The sequence below is a fragment of the Piliocolobus tephrosceles genome, chromosome 1, assembly GCF_002776525.5.
Source record: "Piliocolobus tephrosceles isolate RC106 chromosome 1, ASM277652v3, whole genome shotgun sequence".
In the NCBI taxonomy this organism is placed as follows: domain Eukaryota; kingdom Metazoa; phylum Chordata; class Mammalia; order Primates; family Cercopithecidae; genus Piliocolobus; species Piliocolobus tephrosceles.
Window position 1 is genome coordinate 35,111,704 of NC_045434.1, and position 18,887 is coordinate 35,130,590.

The window sequence follows — 18,887 nt, forward strand, 5'->3', positions numbered from 1 at the left end:
GCAACCGGAGGGGAATAGGGTGTGCAGGCGTGGACCGCCCGGCCTGCAGGCACTGGGCGTCGCCCTCCCGCCTCCTCCTCTCCCGCCGGGTGCCTGGTGGCTTGGCTTCTCCTCCAGAGCTTCGCGGATCCTGGCAGGAGCCGGCGCTCTCTCCATCCTTAGGACTTGACCCTTCTTCCACACCCGGGCAGGGAATCATTTGCTCAATCCGAATCTGATTTTCTGCTTGTGAGAGGAGAAACTGGTGACAGTGTCGCATGGACACTGTCGGGGAAGCCGAGACGCAGACCTGGAAGCCTGTACCAGAGGCCTTGCGGACAGCTTTGGAGCATGCATCTTAAGGCACACCACCTGTTTCTGCTGCTTTGGCACAGCCACGTGGCACCTAGGATCCTTCTCTGCACTCGACAGTGGCCTAATCCGTGCACCCTCTGATGGTGTTGGAGGGAGCTGGGGAGCAACATCAGATTAATAGACCCTGGGCTATCTGTATGACATGCAGATTTCACCCTCTCATTCTTAAAGGATGAAAGGCTCCAATTCAGAAAGGCGAGGATGGGGCCCAGGAATCTGCAATCTGTGTGTGTGTTTTTAATGGAGTCACTCTGTCACTCAGGTTGGGGTGCAGTGGCACGGTCTGTGCTCACCGCAACCTCTGTCACCCAGGTTCAGGCGATTCTCCTGCCTCAGCCTTCCGAGTAGCTGGGACTACAGGTGCACAACACCACACCTGGCTAATTTTTGTATTTTTAGTAGAGACAGGGTTTCACCATGTTGGCCAGGCTGGTCTTGAACTCCTGACCTCAAGTGATACACTACCTTGGCCTTGCAAGGTGCTGGGATTACAGATATGAGCCACCATGCCTGGCCAGAATTTGCATTTTGTGTTGTTTGTTTGTTTGCTTGAGACGGAGTCTCGCTCTGTGGCCAAGGCTGGAGTGCAGTGGCTCCATCTCGGCTCACTGCAACCTCTGCTTCCCGGGTTCAAACGATTCTCCTGCCTCAAACTCCCAAGTAGCGGGGATTAACAGGCATGCACCACCATGCCTGGCTAATTTTTTTATTCTTAGTAGAGACAGGGTTTCTCATGTTGGGCAGGCTGGTCTCAAGCTCCTGACCTCAGGTGATCCTCCTGCCTTGGCCTCCCAAAGTGCTGGGATTACAAGTGTGAGCTACTGCGCCTGGCCTGTTTTGTTTTCTTAAATCCAGAAGTTCTGATTCGAACCTAAACCTACCACTTCATTCCCAATCCTCTGAGCTTCATGAGCTCCAGATGCAGGGCTGTTCATCACGATTTCTTTAATTCTTTATAGCTCTTGTGGAATTAGAGGGGTAGATGTTCTTTTTGGAAAAACATTAGAAAATGCCTACATGTCTTTATTGAAAGAATTTAAAAACAATGCGTTTCTCTAGGGTTTATTTTCCCTCATGGCTCTCGACCTTCTCACAATATAAGATTGGCGGATTAATTATACTGAACGTCTTCAGTTTGATATTTTATTATTGCATGTTTTAAAGTCGTGTTTTGTAATTGTCCTGACAATGTAAGGAATGATATTTGTGAGGGTGAGTCAACAGCACCTTCCCTGTTGGTGTCTGCCCTCTAATAACCCCGTGGGCTGGATCCCCAGCACCTGGAAGGAGTCATCATGGAACGTTAATGAGGAGGAAGGCTGGTGCTGGCGCCTGCAACACTTCAGAGACAGAAAGCAGTGACTAGGCCAGACAGGCCCGTTGTTTTTGCACTTTGAGAGAAAAGTGAGAAATGGAAAATAGTCTCTTTGTCTTCTCAGCAAATACAGCCTATGTATAGAATTTCTCTGACTTCCTATCTCTGAGATGCGGGCTGCCCAGTTCCATGGAATCATGGCAAGCGAGAAACTGTCGTTGATAAGAGTTCAAGAAAATGAATATTCTCTCAACTCTGTGAGGGCCAGTGGGTTCCAGGTGAGACAAGACAACTTGGTGAGGGTCGTAACTAAGCCCCCAATGCATTTAGAAGCCTCTGGATGGCCGGAGAGTGCACTCCAGCCATACTGGAAAAATTATATTTTGAAGTTAAATCTGGCAGTGTTTTTTCCAATATTTAATAGGCCTCAGGAAAGAGCGAATACATTTCCTTCTTTGTTCAGAGGGTGCTCAGCTTACTGGAGTCATCTCTGCTATAGCTTTATTTGCCAACAACAGAGAACTTGCTCTGCAGCAGCCCCAGGCTCTCTGGGGACCCCACAGGCTGTGCAGATCCCCCACTCCAGAACCACACAAGGAGACGGAGCAGGAGCACACCCCATCTTCCAGGCCCGGGACAGCTGCTGAGCTCCAGGACACCGACTCTTGAAGGTTGATTTTGACTACCTACCAAGCACCAGCTGAACCAGTTCTGCTTGTGAGGGGTCTGCGGTACTGTTATTTGCAGGTAAAGAAAGTGAGATGGAGGGAGGCTGAAAGACTTGGCGCCAAGTCACAATGCCCTGCCGAATGTGGCCCACCTGGATATCCTGGGTGCTTCAACCTCAGCAGCTCTCGGCAAGTGAGTGGGCAATGAAGGATGGATGAGGGACATGGGAGAGCTAGCCCGGCTGCACAGTCCCAACTCTTCCCGCCACATCTCAGCTTCTGCAGTTGGAAAGCCAGAACAGTGATCTTCAGTTTGTTCATCAAAGGGCCAAGAAATGTGTCCCCACCTTCTCTGCTTCAATTCGGGTGCTCATAAGCCAATTATTTCATGCCCTAAACCAAAAAATAAACTCTACAGTTACAAACATCAACATTGCATAGGACAGGATCTGGCCCACAGGTAAGAAAAGTACCTACAAGACAGCTGCATGGACCTGTGGGTGCATTTCCTGTTACCCCCAGGGCATCCCAGAATGCTGACAAAGAGAAAACTAAGGCCTTCCCACTGTGATTTGTTATATGTCATAACACCAAGCAAATGACTGAGGGGACAATTATGGGGCCCAGAGGAAAGTGCCTGTATCGTGTAGATAAAGTCCAAAGCAACTTGTTTCAGACAAAACATTTTGCTTTGGAAACTTCTGAAACTTCCATGGCCCTTGAATATGGCAGAGATGATCTAAAAGTTTTAGAAGCCGTTCAAGTACCTGTGGTAGAGGCAAGGCATGGGAGTGGTGATCTTTAAGGGGCTTGTCTTTAGTTGGAGAGCCACACACAAAGCAGGTGGGCAGAAAACTGAGGTCTCCCGAGAGCAGGTTTCCAGACAAAAACTTAAAGAAAAAATGACCAAGAAAATACCTGATATAATTGACAATGCCATGAAATGAAAAGTTTATCATAAATTCTAATAAAAACTATAATGGGCTGGGCGCAATGGCTCATCCCTGTAATGGCAGCAGTTTGGAAGGAGGAGGCAGGAGGATTGCTTGAGGTCAGGAGTTTGATACCAGCCTGAGGAACAAAGTGAGACCCTGTCTGTATTTTAAAAATATACTTTAAAAAATATTTTTAAAAAAACAGCAGATGCATATCCCTACTGCATTTGAGACCTGGTTTCGGTCCGGCCTCCTCTAGGTAAGCTCACGAGCAACACTAGAATCTCAGCTTTCTCTGTTTGCTGATGTCATCTGAGGTTTTTCTTCTTCTTCTTTTTTTTTTTTTGGCAATGGAGTCTTGCTGCGATGCCCAGGCTGAAGTCTAATGGTGTGATATTGGCTCAATGCAACCTCTGCTTCCCTGGTTCAAGCAATTCTCCTGCCTGAGCCTCCCGAGTAGCTGGGACTACAGGCGCATGCCACCATGCCCGGCTAATTTTGGTATTTTTAGTAGAGACCAGGTTTCACCCTGTTGGCCAGGCTGGTCTTGAATTCCTGACCTCAAGTGATCCACCCAACTCGGCCTCCCAAAGTGCTGGGATTATAAGCGTGAGCCACTGCACCCAGCCCATCTGAGGTTTTTCTAATGTAGAGAATATACCATAGTGTTTTAAATAACCCACCCTCTTACATTTGACTGCACTCCCTTCTTCACCACACAGATTGGGGGCAGGAGCTGCTTTTTCAATGAGAAGAATGAACAGACCTAGTAGGCATTGCCTTCAGACCCAGGTAAGAGGAATCCCAGCCTTGGGAGAGCAATTTCAAGGGCCAAGCCCATAGGCCATCCTTCTAGAACATTCTCTACGTAGCTAGGGCTTCATAAGTCGCTTGCTGGGTTTGTCCTCCCTGAGTGGACTGTGTTGTCGGTATGCACACCTGTATTTCCATGGAATGGTCTTAGTCCTGCTGCTATAACAGAATACCTGAGACTGGCAAATGTATAAACAATAGACATTTATTTCTCACAGTTCTGGGGGCTGGGAAATCCAAGATCAAGGTACCAGCTGGTTTGGTGTCTGGCAAGGGCTGCTCTCTGCTTCCAAAATGGTGCCTTGGGGCTGGGCACGGTGGCTGATACCTATAATCCCAGCACTTTGGGAAGCTGAGGCGGGCAGATCACCTGAAGTCAGGAGCTTGAGACCAGGCTGGCCAACATGGCAAAACCCCATCGCTACTAAAAATACAAAAAATAAGCCGAGCATGGTGATACATGACTGTAATTCCAGCTACTTGGGAGGCTGAGGCAGGAGAATTGCTTGAACCTGGGAGACAGAGTTTGCAGTGAGCCAAGATTGCACCACTGCACTCTAGCCTGGGCAACAGAGCAAGACTCTGTCTCGAAAGACAAACAAACAAAAAACCAAAATGGTGCCTCAGTGCTGGATCTTCCAAAAGGGATGAATGTATGTTCTTGAATGACAGAAAAGACGGAAGGGCAGAAAGTGTCCAAACTCACTCCCTCAATTCCTTTTATAAGGTGCTAATCACTCCCTAAAGGCCCCACCTCTTAATACTGTTGCACTGGGGATTCAGTTTCAGCATGAGTTTTGGACATTCAAACCACAGCATTGTGCACACTCCTATTTCATTGGAATGGCCAAGGGGCAGCTATTTGCAGGGTTCTGACAGAGCTCTGCTGTGGAGCTGGGGTGTCCACATGCCTGTATGGAAGAGCTTTCATGGCACCAGAGCCTGGTGGGAAGAGAAGGGGGCTGGGCTATAGGCTGGGCACCAGGGACTATCACCTTGTGCCACTACATGTAGTGTGGAGTTCCAGAGAGGCCACAAATTCTGCATTTGAACTGGACTCCCCAGCCTCGTGTTCCTCTGCAGGATGTAAAAGGTAATGCCAGCAGATGGTGGCAGTGCTGGAGGCCCCTGGTGGGCAGAGGTCACCTGGCTGGAGTGGCAGGGGTGAGGAGATGCCTCCCAGCATAAGGAATGTGGGCTTCTGTTGGGTCTCTTGTTCCAGGCCCCACACATGTTCCAGGCAGCCTGGGTATGTCTTGGCCCACTCAATCCCTCAAAGCCCTGTTTAATTATCATCTTGCTGTCACCTATGTGGTGCCAAGAAACAAGTCACCAAAATAATGAAATGCCTAGCTAAGCTTAAAAACAAAACCATGAGGACTTTCTGGATAAATTGTGAAAAACAAAGTGCAAACTGCAGGTCCCTGTAATGAATTAAAAGACTCTATTCCAAGAATGCGTTAATTTAAACAAGGGAGTATAAGGCCAAGGGGGGTGATTAGGAGAGGAAGGCGGCTGACATCGAACTGAATATACCAAGGTTCCTCCTCAAAAACAAGAGTGCATTATTTGTGGTGACCATTCTTGGTATTGTTCTATTGCTTTAAAACACAGGATAAATACAAAAATTAGCTGCGCCTATAGTCCTAGCTACTGGGGAGGCTGAGGCAGAAGAATCGCTTGAACCCAAGAGGCGGAGTTTGTAGTGAGCTGAGATGGTGCCACTGCACTCCAGCCTGGAGACAGAGCGAGACTCCATCTCAAAACAAACAAACAAACAAACAAAAATAGCAACAACAACAAAAAAACAGCATAGCATCATTCTTGTAGATGCCACTCATTTAATATATGAGTAAATGTACTTGGTTAGGCTAGATTGGAGCGCTTGTCTGCACTGCTTAAAAGAAACTCTTTACTAAGAAAATTCGAAGGACAAACAAGTGCAAAGGGAATGTTAGGTTTAATTAAGAAATCAGCTCTTTAAAGGGCTGAATAACCAGAATAATTGTTGGTATGCAAGTGGGGCTGTGAATTATAAATGAATCATCCATTCTTTGAAGGATGATCTCTTCTTGGAAAAGGATCTCTTCTTGGAAAGTCTTGGGGAGCATTTTAAGTTGTTGAAAGCCAGGCATGGTGGCTCACGCCTGTAATCCCAGCACCTTAGGAGGCCGAGGTGGGTGGATCACCTGAGGTCAGGAGTTCGAGACAGCCTGGCCAACATGGTGAAACCCCGTCTCTACTAAAAATACAAAAATTAGCTGGGTGTGGTGGCATGTGCCTGTAATCCCAGCTACTTGGGAGGCTGAGGCAGGAGAATTGCTTGAACCTGGGAGGCAGAGATTAGTGAGCCGAGATCAGCCACTGCACTCCAGCCTGAGTGGCAGATAATAATTACTGAGTCGTTTTAAGCCAGTAACATTTGTGAGGTGTTTATTACATGCTAGTTCCTCAGTTCCAAGCATTTAGTCTTCACAACAGGCCTAGGATTATGACCATTTTATAGAGAAGGAAAATGAAGGCCTCCAAGTACCTTGCCCGAATTACCTAGCTAAATGCTAGGAAAGCAAAGACAGGTACAACAGGCTGTCTACCTCTAAGAAGTTTGCTACCTAGTATTTTTTAATGTAACTTCTCAAATCAGTTCAGGCCAGCTTCCTCTTCCAGCTCATCTGAATTTGGTGAGTTTCAATAAAATAAAACAATAAGAGAAACGTTTCTAAGCAATTAACTGTTGTCATGTATTATAATAGGAATGAGGGGGAAAGCTGTCTTATGGAATATTAAGTCTGCACTTGAGAATCAATTGCCTGAAGAACATTCTTATTTCCAGATTGTAATATGGTCTTTTTATGCCTGAACAATGACAAGAAAGAGTGATGATTTTGTAACAAAACCTCAGGGACGCTATTAACAAGTTGGCATTTTTAATTCATGTGGAAATGCTATTTTATTTATCAGAGAATTGTAGCAGGGGTGTTCATTTAATTAAGAATCTGATGTTGCAGGAGGGCAATTGAGTGAACTTTATAATATTGCAGACAGACGTGTATGCAAACACAAAAGAAAATTGGTTAAGGATCTAAGTGCCAGCTTATTTTCCCTGGAACAGTTCATTTTTACATGATTTGTGAGCTGTTTCATAAAGGAATCATGTAAGTATATTTTATCCTTTTAAAGATATTTTACGGTAAACTCATCTAACTAGTAATTGTACAAGGCTCATAAATAGCCAAAAAGAAAAGTGCTTCTAACTTTTGGCAATATTGAAGGTGACTCTCTCTCTGTATTAGAAGGGAGTTTAGGATCTAGTAGCTTTCCCAACTGCAAGTAAAGTAATGGCATATTCTAAATTATATGAACGACATCACAACATCATAAAACCAAAAAGGTAAAGAAAATAGGTTTAAATGAGAAAGTATTCTGAGAAAGGTGGAGAGTGGGCGTCAGATATGGATTGGAAGGAGACAAGAGATTGGAAAGGTGACAGAGCAGAGGCCCCACTATTGGTGGCTACTGCCTACACCTTCACCAGGAAGTGTTGCTCACCTGTCCAAGCCACAAGGTCTGGTCATCTCATTGATCCAAGTGCCTCCAGGTGGATGTGCCACTTCCAAGGCCCAGCCCTCCTAAGCCACCTCACCTCAAGGTCTGGATACATTTGTTCACAGTATGCCCTTGTTGAGTGCTAATTGTGTGCCAGGCACTGGGCTGGGTCCTGGGGACACACCCATGAACAAGGAGAGCAGGTTCCTGGCCTCTGGGAGTTGACATTCTAGTCAGAGAAGACAGTCTGTAAACACACAGATAAATAATTGCAAGAGTTGCAGATGGCGATTTGTGCTGAGAAAATAAAGCAAGGTAAAGAGATTAAGTGTGAGAGAAGAAAAGGGGCCGTTTAAAGAGGTGGTTAGGGAAGGCCTCTCTGAGGTCAGGACATCTGACCCGGGAAGGAGCCAGCGATGGGAAGCACTGGGTGGGGAGGATGCTCCAGAAGGAACAAGTACAAAGGCCCTGGGGCAGGAAGGACCCTGATGTGCTGGATGAGGAGCAAGAGGGTGCCAATATCACTGAGCAGGAGAAGAGGAAGAAAAGTAGGAGAGGAAGATGAAGAAGTCACAGAGGTCAGGCCACGTGGGCCGTTTAGGCATGGCCAAATGCTTGGATTCTCTTCCAAGGAGAATGGGAAGTCATTGGAAGATCTTAAGTAGGGACATGATAAGACTGATTTATACTTTCCAATTATTACTCTGACTACTCTGTGGGGACCAGATTATAGGAAGATGAGAATTAGGTGAGTGAAAAGGGTAAGCAGTCGTGGCATCCGCCTCCTTCCACAGAGATGAGTACAGGCTGAAGTCTTGTCCATTAGATGCTTCTGTGGAAGTTACAGGGAGCTGACTCTGGCCTTGGAACTAACTGTGGTGGGATCAGAGATGGGGCAAGCAGAGATGGTGCAAGCTTTGGCCCAAAGATCAGAAGCAGAAAGGACTCTGTGCCTCTGGCAAGAGGACAACTCCATGTTTTCTGTGCAAACATCCAAGTTACCATTTCCCCAGGTGACACTGCAGCTGTGGGACCTGTGAACACAGCAACAGCTAACCATTCTGAGTTTAAAAATCAAGGACAGTACCTTCATGTTTATAATACAGGGGCAAAGCAAAATTCATTGACAAGCATTTCCTTTAAAATACAGGGAAGGAAGATTCCATTGTCTACAAATTCTAATGGAAATTAATAAAATGAGCAAATATCACAGACGTTGTCTTTATTCTGTGTGGTGTATTCTGCGTGGTGTCCTGGTTATATGAGTGTTTACAGAAGTTTTTCTAGCTTATCTCTTGTCTCAACTGCCAACTGTCTGTTTTTCTCCATAAGGGTTTAAGTTCCTTAACCACGAATTGTCCTGCCACTGAAGTTTGTAGCCTAATCCCATGCAGCGGATACAGGGGAATCATTTGGTTTGGAATGACTGGAAATCAGGGTGCCTGCTTGGGGAGGGGGTTGATGAAGCTAAAATGACAGGTAGGGGTTAGCTATGGCAGGGGAGAAAGCCTTCATTTTAAAGTGGTGAGGTCCTGGTGTCCCTTGGCAGGCATTGCTGCCCTTTAGCGCTGGTCTTTACCTTCTCCAGCCAGGCATCCCAACACACAGAGTCCTGGGAGGGCCAGAGTCACCCTGTGTGGAAGTGGGAGAAATGCTTTCCTAAAGGGGCCTCTAAAAAGTGCTGCTGCACGTGATTGCATGTGCGTACGTGAGTGCATTAAGCAATGTTTAGTGCAATCGTACATCCAGATTTTACTTACGACTCCCTCTGTCCTTAGGAGTAGTAAATTAGGGCCAGGTATCTATTTGGCTCTAACCAAGGGCCGAGTTAGTGCCAAGCACTGGCCCTTCCTGGGGCTGATCCTCCTCATGAGGTCCAGCCTGCCCTGTCTCTTAAGACGAATTATTTCTCAGGTCAGGCAGCATCTCCGGCTCTTAGTAAAGAGACGGGGTGGCTCAACCCCACCAGTTCATCTGGCACATCTGGACACAAGCAGCCCATCCCATCCCCACCCCAGCTACCTAAAGCAAGGGGGTGATATGAGCCAATCTATGTTTACATAAAATTAGATGGCAGCCAAGGAAAGAATGATTAGCCCGCAGCAGAATCTCCTAGACAGCTGGTTGAAGGTCAACGTTCCTATGCCCTGCCTGGAAATTCTCATTCGCTAGGCCAGGGCAGGGCCTGAGAATTTGCATTTTAAGCCTGTGTACTTGCCCGCTCACCTCATAATTCTGACAGCTGGCAGACCTTATCAAACACTGGACTAGAGAGAAGCTAAGCTGGTGGCCACATCAGTATGGAGCTTGGATTGTGGGTGAGAGTTGGTAAAGGCCTGACTGAAGCAGCCACCACCATAGAGAGGAAGAGAAGCTGGATTCCAGGGAGAGAACAGGGAGCGAGCTTATGAGGATGGGCCCTGGCTGGGTGGGGAGAAAAGGAGGAGGGCAGGGAAGAGACTGCCCCCAGGGGTGCCTCCTGACCAGCACCTGCTTTTCTGGGAGCTGGCATCCATGGGATCTGTGGCTCTTCACACATGTAGGGGAGAGGTCCTGGGCTCTCTCTCCTCCAGCTGGCGCCAGCTGGCCCTGCTTTCCTGATAGCAGCTCGCAGCCTGGGGACGAGCCAGGGCCACTCCCTGGGAATGCTCAGGTTACAGATGCACCCTAGTCCCAAACACAGCTTCTCCATGGCCCCAGCTGATAAAGTTACCAAATGTCAGGTGTGACAGATTCCTGGAAGAGGACAGAGAGTGGAAATGATAGCTGATCCCAAAGGATTGCCTTCTAAACCCCAAACACGTTTAGTGGTAACTACACCTGACATTTCCAGAGCCCTCCCCTGTACGGAATTCAAAAATGCCTGCACTCCACATGGACATTTTTCTTCTTCTTCTTCTTGTGGGTTTTTCTGTCTGTCTGTCTGTCTGTTTTGGATACAGAGTCTCACTCCATCACCCAGGCTGGAGTGCAGTGGTGTGATCATGGATCACTGCAGCCTTGACCTTCCAGGCTCAAGTGGAGGTCTTCCCGGGTAGCTGGGACTACAGGGACACACACCACTCCTGGCTAATTTTTGTATTTTTTGTGGAGATGGGGTTTCACCATGTTGTCCTGGCTGGTCTTAAACTCCTGGGCTCAAGTGATGCTCACACCTGTAATCCTAGCACTTTGGGAATGCTAGGAGACTTTGCCCGGGAGACAGCAAAGAGCCAGCCGACAAATTCCTTTTCCTTCCTGTCCTGCTGTGAGGTGTGGTGGGTAGAAGAGAGGCACCTGGCCTCTTCTTCTTTTAAAATGATTTACACAATGGACTGTCATGTACCATGTAGAAGTTATTTTTCTTTTTTATCTGTTATTAAGTAGGGGTAGCATTACTTTTTTTTTTTTTTGAGAGAGAGTCTTGCTCTGTGACCTAAGCCGGAGTGCAGTGGCATGATCTTGGCTCACTGCAAGCTCCGCCTCCCGGGTTCACACCATTCTTCTGCCTCAGCCTCCCTAGTAGCTGGGACTACAGGCATGCGCCACCATACCCAGCTAATTTTTTGTATTTTTAGTAGAGATGGCGTTTCACTGTGTTAGCCAGGTCTCGATCTCCTGACATCGTGAGCCGCCCACCTCGGCCTCCCAAAGTGCTGGGATTACAGGCACGAGCCACTGTGCCCGGCCAGTCTTTTTATAGATGTGAATAATTTCTGGATATAAATGCCTCCCTACTTTTAGAGATTTTGATTTGAAGTTGCTATTTTCTTACAAAGTTGTCCCTTTTGTATTAAAGAAGTCCATATCATCGTGAGTGGCACCCCTGGGCCTGAGAAAACCATTTTACCCAGTGAACTTCACCTGAGAAATTTTTCTTCTCCTGCCTCCATCTTCAAAGCGTCTGATAGCTTTGCACAGAATGGCATTCTTGCAGATGTCATCCATCAGTCCTCACCGTGGCTGCAGGCCTCACCAAGGGACGGGGCCCTGTGCTTTGAGTCCAAAGACTTCATATTCATGAAGATGACAGATCTTTCCACAGAGTGGGTAGGAAATGAGAATTTGGGTCAAAGTGATTGTCTTAACCTAGACTCTCTAGAAAAAAAAAAAAGTCCCTGAGGCAAAGTTTCTGTGTTAAGGCTTAACTGGGAGGGGCAATACCAAGGCCTCAAGAGGGGAGGAAAAGGAGAGCTGAAGCAGGGAAGGAAGGGGTATTACCAAGCTGGGAACAGCTTTACAAGAAAATACACCCTGGCCACAGCAATACCACCCTGAACATGCCCGATCTCGTCTGATCTCAGAAGCTAAGCAGGGTCAGGTCTGGTTAGTACTTGGATGGGAGGGATGGGAGAAAATACACCCTGCAGCCTTCCAGACAGGCCACATGGACCCATCTCCCATACCTGGGAGTGGGAGAGGAGAGAAAAGGAATGTCTGAAGGCTGTTTGCTGTCTCCTGTCTGTCACTGGTCACAGGTCTCTGCGGGGCATTAATCCCCCTGAGGTTCTGTTTTGTCTCCCCGAGTAGACACACCTCATGCCTGTCTCACTCATTCAGGGTTGACCTGGCATCAGGCACAATAGAAACATACAGAAGCCCAGTGTCCTCCCAGGAGTGAAGTGCAGGGGGGATGGTAGCAGCGGCCAAGGCCGGAGGACATGTGGGACCAAGTAGCCAGGATGGTGGGTGGGGTGACAGGAAGAGAGAGGGAATCATAATGACAGCCTCTCACCTCGTAGAGCACATCAGAATGTTTTAAATGCTGTGCATTGGTTATTTCCTTGAATTTTCACAAGAATCCTGTTTCGTACATGTTATGTTGACCCTCACGAAATTGCCCTATTGGCTCAGCGAGGCCTCCCACAAGGACACAAACTTGTTCCTAAACTTGCTAATCAACTGGGTTTTGTTCAGTGATAAACAGGGAGTTAGGGGTGAAAAAGGTGGTTACCTTTTTGCCATCCCACTGAAACCCCAGCCCCACCAGACCTCCAAATGCCATTTACAACTTCTTTCTCTAGGCTGGCATCTGTACTCAGCAACATATGACAGGAAAAAGAAAAGTCTTTGAGAAGTTGTGGGGGAAAAAATTCAGACTTCTTCACTTTACAAACTACCAGACCTCATCTCTCTGCCATGCTCTTAATACTTACTGTGTGTGACCTTGTGCAAGTTACTTAACTCTCTGAGCCAATATGGCAATTTCATGAGGGTCAAAGTAATACAACATGGGATTCACGTGAGAGTTCAAGGAAATAACCAATGCACAAACACCTTTAAAACTCTGCTGTGCTCTACAAAGTGAGAGGCTGTTATGATTCTCCCTTCCTTCCTGCCGCCCCCGCCACCAGCCTTCTTGAGATACTCTTGGCTTCTTTCTTGGCCCCTCTTGGGTTCTGACCCTCAGCTGTGTTTCTAGAAAGTTTCCCACCAGTTTTCTGGCCCCAAATTCAAATCCAGTTCTGGCTCCTTTTGCTCCTTGAAGCTCATCTGTCCCTTGAACTATTTAGCCTTGGGGCTATACTAGGGAGAATTGTGACGCATCAGGGATTCTACTCTTTTTTTTTTTTTTGTTTTTTTTTTTTGAGATGGAGTCTTGCTTTGTTGCCCAGGCTGGAGGGCTGGAGTGCAGTGGCACAATCTTGGCTCACTGCAACCTCTGCCTCCCAGGTTCAAGTGATTCTCCTGCCTCAGCCTCTAGAGTAGCTGGGATTACAGGTGCCCACCACCACGCCCAGCTAATTTTTGTATTTTTAGTGGAGACGGGGTTTCACCATGTTGGCCAGGCTGGTCTCAAACTCCTGACCTCAGGTGATCTGCCGGCCTCAGCCTCCCAAAGTGCTGGGATTACAGGGGTGAGCCACCGCTCCCGATCTCTTATTTTTTTTTAGCTATAATGATTTGCAAGGGCAAAAATTTCACAATAAAAGGAGCTTTCTTTTGAAGCAATGAGTAAGCTCCTCACAAGTAGCAACATGTCGGGAACTGTAAACACTTGTTGCAGGGGAAAAGCTGGTCTAACTGTATCCTAGAGGCTCTAGGTTCAGGCTGAACGGAAGTACATGTCGGCTCCCTCATGTTGCTAAGCCCCGTTTCCCCTTATCCCCCTTATCCTCCTTTCCTAGGCAGCGCCTCATGTTAGCCTCACAGTGACCCCATGAGGTAGGAAGAGGCATCTCCATTTTTAAATTGGAAGCAAAGGTTCACAAAACCTGAATGATTTCCTCCGGGCCCAGTACAGCCAGTGTGAAGCCATCTTACAACAAGAAATTGTGTCTTCTAGTTCCAAGTACTTTCTATTCAACACCGTTGCCATTCTTTTTGGCTTGTCCCTGTTCCCTTTATTCTGGGTTTTCATAAGCACTTTTTTTTCCAGGGAAAGCGTCCTGCCTTCTGACAGCTGCTTGTGTTCTCAGTAACACTATTTGTTTAACTCACTGAGACAGTCAGTCACAGAACCACGCAGCCATCAGGGACTAACCTGAGGCCTTGAGCCCAGTGGAGGCCCAACCCGATGTTTCCAAGCGGGGTTGAGGGGGCCTTGGGGTGCTAAGGGCCTGCTCCAGAGTTCAGAGCAGAAGAAAGGCCCAGGGTAGCTCCTCACTTGACCTCCTATTTTGGAGGTCCCCTTGTGGTGGGGTACCTGCATCCCCACGGGCATAAGGGTCGCACTCAGCACCCACAGGGCTTTCATTTGGTGAATGCTGTTCAGTGGTTTCTGGTTGTCTGAGGGGCGTGTGAGTTGATGAGATTTTGAGAGGGGAACTGGGGGATGGGAGTGGAGTGAGCAGGGACTGGAGAGGCAGAAAAGGAGACTGTGGAGAGGAACTTCAGAGGAGGAACTTCAGAGGAAGAGATGATGAACGGGATGGAAGGTGGCCGTGTGATGTGCATTCATTCACCTTTCCTCGTCCCTGTTTCCCCATGCAAGCCTCAGTCAAATTAATGTTACTGACGGGTGCGTTTGGCGCTAATCCGGTAGCAGTGGGAGGTAACTGGTTGGGCTTGAGATGAAGGTAGGGAGCAGCTGAGTGCTCCTGGTCATATGCAGGTCACACACCACAGATTTCACTGGGGAAGAGGCACCAATCTTTTAATCTGAAGATAAATGTTTATCAAGATGTCCTCCTTCTGGCTGGGTACCATGGCTCACGCCTATAATCCCAGTACTTTGGGAGGCCAAGGCAGGCAGATCACCTGTGGTCAGGAGTTTGAGACCAGCCTGGCCAATATGATAAAACCCCATCTCTACTAAAAATACAAAAATTAGCCGGATGTGGTGGTGGGCACCTGAAATCCCAGCTACTCGGGAGGCTGAGGCAGGAAAATTACTTGAACCCAGGAGGCAGACGCTGCAGTGAGCCAAAATCACACCACTGTACTCCAGCCCAGGTGACAGAATGAAACTCCATCTCAAAAAAAAAAAAACAAAAAAAAAAAACAAAAAAACAGTTCTCCTTCACATCTTTTAAATCACTCCTCTTTTAATTCAGATTCAAATCCACTTCTTCTGGTCTGGCTCCAGTTGAGTCTTTGTCAGTGTCCCAAAGTTTGAGCCACAAAATCCCGAATTGTAGAAAAAGGAGTAGCTGGGGAAGGGAAAATTCTGTGACCACAGTCAATGGAAACTGTGGACCAAGCAGTTCTGGAAAATGAATTACACTGTTACGGAGGCTTGGACTACAGCCATAGGAAGGAAGCTATTGTTCTGCAGAAAAGATCATGAACAATTCCCACTTGGTAAAATGAATGAGAAGGAAAGTCAGAAATACCTGAGTCTTCAGTGGTGTAATTTCTAATGCTGATTGACACCAATCTGAAGCAGCCGAGAATACTGACAGCAATGTGGAACAAAAATGCCATTCACTGTGAGTCCAAATGGGCACCGAAGCTGCTAAGTGTAATTTAATCCCCTCAGCCCTGTCCGGTTGCACATATAAATCTGCCTTCTGTCTCTATATGTGCCAAGGGGCACTTCCATCTTTGACAGCAAGACCAAAGTCCATGCCTATTTTCTCAGCAAAGATCTCCCTGTTTGTATTAAATCAGTCCGTGTTGTTAAGCTAAGGGCATTCTGTGTAGAAACATCTCAGGCATTAAAATTTGTAAAACCTAACTAGTGTCTGCCCCCTTGCAGGGCCCTGTCTGTAAAAGTAACTAGGTCCTTTTTTTTTTTTTTTTAAATCAGCTACCATTTAGATCTCAGGACACATTTTCTTATTTCATTTGACATGTGAGAAAATTGTTGCAGGCCAATTGAGCTGTAAGGTGAACTTGACTGTGATAATAGGACACAGCTCAGCAAAGACAGCAAGGTCAGCTGACTGGTGTTCTGTTTTCTGCACGCTGTATCCACTGACCTGGTTCAGGATCACCTCTTTGTTCTGCAAAGGGCTATCAGATTATCACCAGGGTGGTCCAAGAGCATCTTCTGTACAATTAACCGGTAAGGACACTAACAAATATATGTGGAATGAATAGATTCAAAGGGGCAGATGAATATTTGTAATTAATCCCAGACACCCAGCTTGGCATTGACCTGTCAGTCTACACTCAAGCATTTTTTTTCTTTTTCCAGATAGGTCTAGAAATTCTTGTGTGAGTAGGAAAAAACCTTAGCATAGGAAATGTCTATTAGGCCAGGCGCAGTGGTTCATGCCTGTAACCCCAGCTCTCTGGGAGGCTGAGATGGGCAGATCATTTGAGGCCAGGAGTTCCAGACCAGCCTGGTCAACATGGTGAAACGCTGTCTCTACTAAAAACACAAAAATTAGCCAGGCATGGTGGCACCTGTAGCACCAGCTACCTGGGAGGCTGTCATGGGAGAAGTGCTTGAATCTGGGAGGTGGAAGTTGCAGTGAGCCAAGATCGCACCACTGCATTCCAGCCTGGGTGACAGTGCAAGACCCTGTCTCAAAAAAAAAAAAAAAAAAGAAAGAAAGAAAAAGAAAAAATATCTATTAAAATCTCCAGTTCTGGTAGTTAAAATAGGCTAGATATGCCACAGTAACAAACATCCCCCAAATCTTAGGATTTATACAACAGTTTATTCATAGCTCACCCTGGTCTGCTTTTGGGTTTGGGTGGCTGCTATCCAGGGCAACTGTCCTCGCATGATGACTTAGCACACCATTCGATCTCACAGCTTTTCTTTATCAAAATACCCTTCCCTGATTGCCACAGTAGGGGAAGAGCAATTACATGCTTCCACCTGGAAGAGACATGTGTAATATTTAATTTGCAAAAGCAAGTCCCATAGCCACACTGAGCTCCAAGCAGGTAGGTATACCACTTATTGATTCCTGTAAAACAAACCACCCCAAAACAACACAGTTTATTACTTCTCATGGTTCTGTGATTCAGCTGGGCAACTCTGCTTTTATTTTTTTCCCAAGACAGGATCTGGTTCTGTTGCCCAGGCTGGAGTGCAGTGGCACGATCTCGGCTCACTGAAACCTCTGCCTCCAGGGTTCAAGCAATTATCCTGCCTCAGCCTCTCAAGTAGCTGGGATTACAGGTGCCTACCACCATGCCTGGCTAATTTTTTGTATTTGTAGTAGAGACAGGGTTTCAACCTGTTGGCCAGGCTAGTCTCAAACTCCTGACCTCAAGTGATCTGTCAGCTGGGCAACTCTTTTGCTGGTTTTGCCTGTGCTTCCTCATACAGCTGTACGTGGTTGGAGGATTGTGCTGGAAAGTCCAAGATGTCCTCATTCACATGTGTAGCGATTGTTTCTGGCTGCTGGCTGGGGTGTCTTGGTTCTTCCCCGTGTGGCTTCTCATCCTCCAGTGGGCGGTCTCAGCTCACTTCCTTACATCATGATCTCAGGACAGTGTTCCAAGAGGACAAAGGCAAAAGCTGTGAGATCCTTTGAGTCCAGACTCCAAAAATTGCACAAAACTCTGCCATATTTTATTGGTCAAGGCTAGTCACAGACCGGCCCAGATTCAAGGTATGGGGAAATAGTCTCTTAATGGAGGGGTTGCAAATGTTGTCGCCATGTGTTTTGATCTATCACAGCAGGTACATGTAAAGCCAATTCTCATTATGTATAGTAGTTATGTTTTACAAAGTTGTTATGAACACTGACTTAGAGAATATTGAACCATTGCTCCTAAGGGAAATACAGGGTTAGGTTCCTACAAGCCCCTGGACACACCTAATCAATATATAACCTTGTTTTATGTGTGTCTATTTAAAGACATCTTGTTTTTTAAATACATATTGTTTATTCCTCAACATTGAACTCATGGCCAAAAGCACTATACTTTATGCCTGAACAAAGCTTATCTAATACCTGTATTTTCCCCATAAGGCACATCATAGGCTTTTTGTGCTTACAAACATCAGCATTATGGCATTACATCTGGGAAACTGAAATAACCAGCAGAAAGAAAAAAAAGTAACAAGTTTGTTACTGAATAGGCCCCCAAAAAGGATACTTGTTTATAATATGAGAACTGAAAAAATAAGGCAAAATATAGCCTTGTTTCACTGACAGCTGTTTGTCAGGCAACACAGATTTTTTCATCACTCTGCACATGCCTATAAATGACCAAGAAAGCAACATGAGTATTGATTTGGGAATTACAAAAATAAATTTTAACAAGTAGGTGAATTCACAAATACAGATCCATGAGTAATGAGATCAACTATACATAAAAGAGGGAATCCAGATATTGGTGAACATAGTACTTCCTGGCACATCCATTCATGAGAAAACAGGAAGAAGAAATGAACATTTATGGAGCACTTCCTATGTGCAGCCCTATGCATCTACTAACTCGCTTATCACAGCAACTCTATGGAATAGTTAGTAATATAACCTTTTTTTATATGTTGCTGGATTCAGTTTACTAGTATTTTGTTGAGAATTTTTGCTTTTATATTTATGGGGGATATTGGTCATGTAGTTTTCTTGTGATGTCTTTTTCTGCCTTTGGTATCAGGGTATTACTGTTCTCATAGAATGAATTAGGAGGGTTCCCTTCTCTTCTGTTTATTTTTGAAAGAGTTTATGTAGGATTGTTGCTAATTCTTCTACAAACGTTTGGTAGCCTTTACCAATAAAACCATCTGGTCCAGGGCTTTTCTTTCTGGGAAGATTTTTGATTAATAATTAAATCTCTTGTTATAGGTCTAATTAGTCTTTCTTTTCCTTCCTTCCTTTCTTCCTTCCTTGCTCCTTCCTTCCTTCCTTCCTTTCTTTCTCTCTCTCTTTCTGTCTCTCTCTCTCTCTCTTTCTCTCTCTCTCTTTCTTTCTCCCTTTCTTT

General features: G+C 46.2%; 1 long non-coding RNA gene across 7 annotated transcripts in view; it reads right to left on the reverse strand.

Moving 5' to 3' along the window:
• Positions 1-1,453: 1,453 nt before the first annotated feature.
• LOC111555315 overlaps positions 1,454-18,887 on the reverse strand; it is a 52,849-nt gene continuing 35,415 nt past the window's right edge. Inside the window, exons 6-10 of one of the 7 annotated variants that reach the window (XR_002735498.2) lie at positions 11,475-11,645; positions 10,122-10,367; positions 7,635-7,878; positions 3,105-3,227; positions 1,454-2,730 (exon numbers count right to left, since the gene is read on the reverse strand). This is a non-coding gene — a long non-coding RNA (uncharacterized LOC111555315). Of the gene's footprint in view, positions 2,731-3,104; positions 3,228-7,634; positions 7,879-10,121; positions 10,368-11,474; positions 11,646-16,579; positions 16,825-17,110; positions 18,160-18,887 lie in introns of those variants that run through there. The other 6 variants (XR_002735496.2, XR_002735492.2, XR_002735494.2 and 3 more) reach the window with 6 other exon arrangements.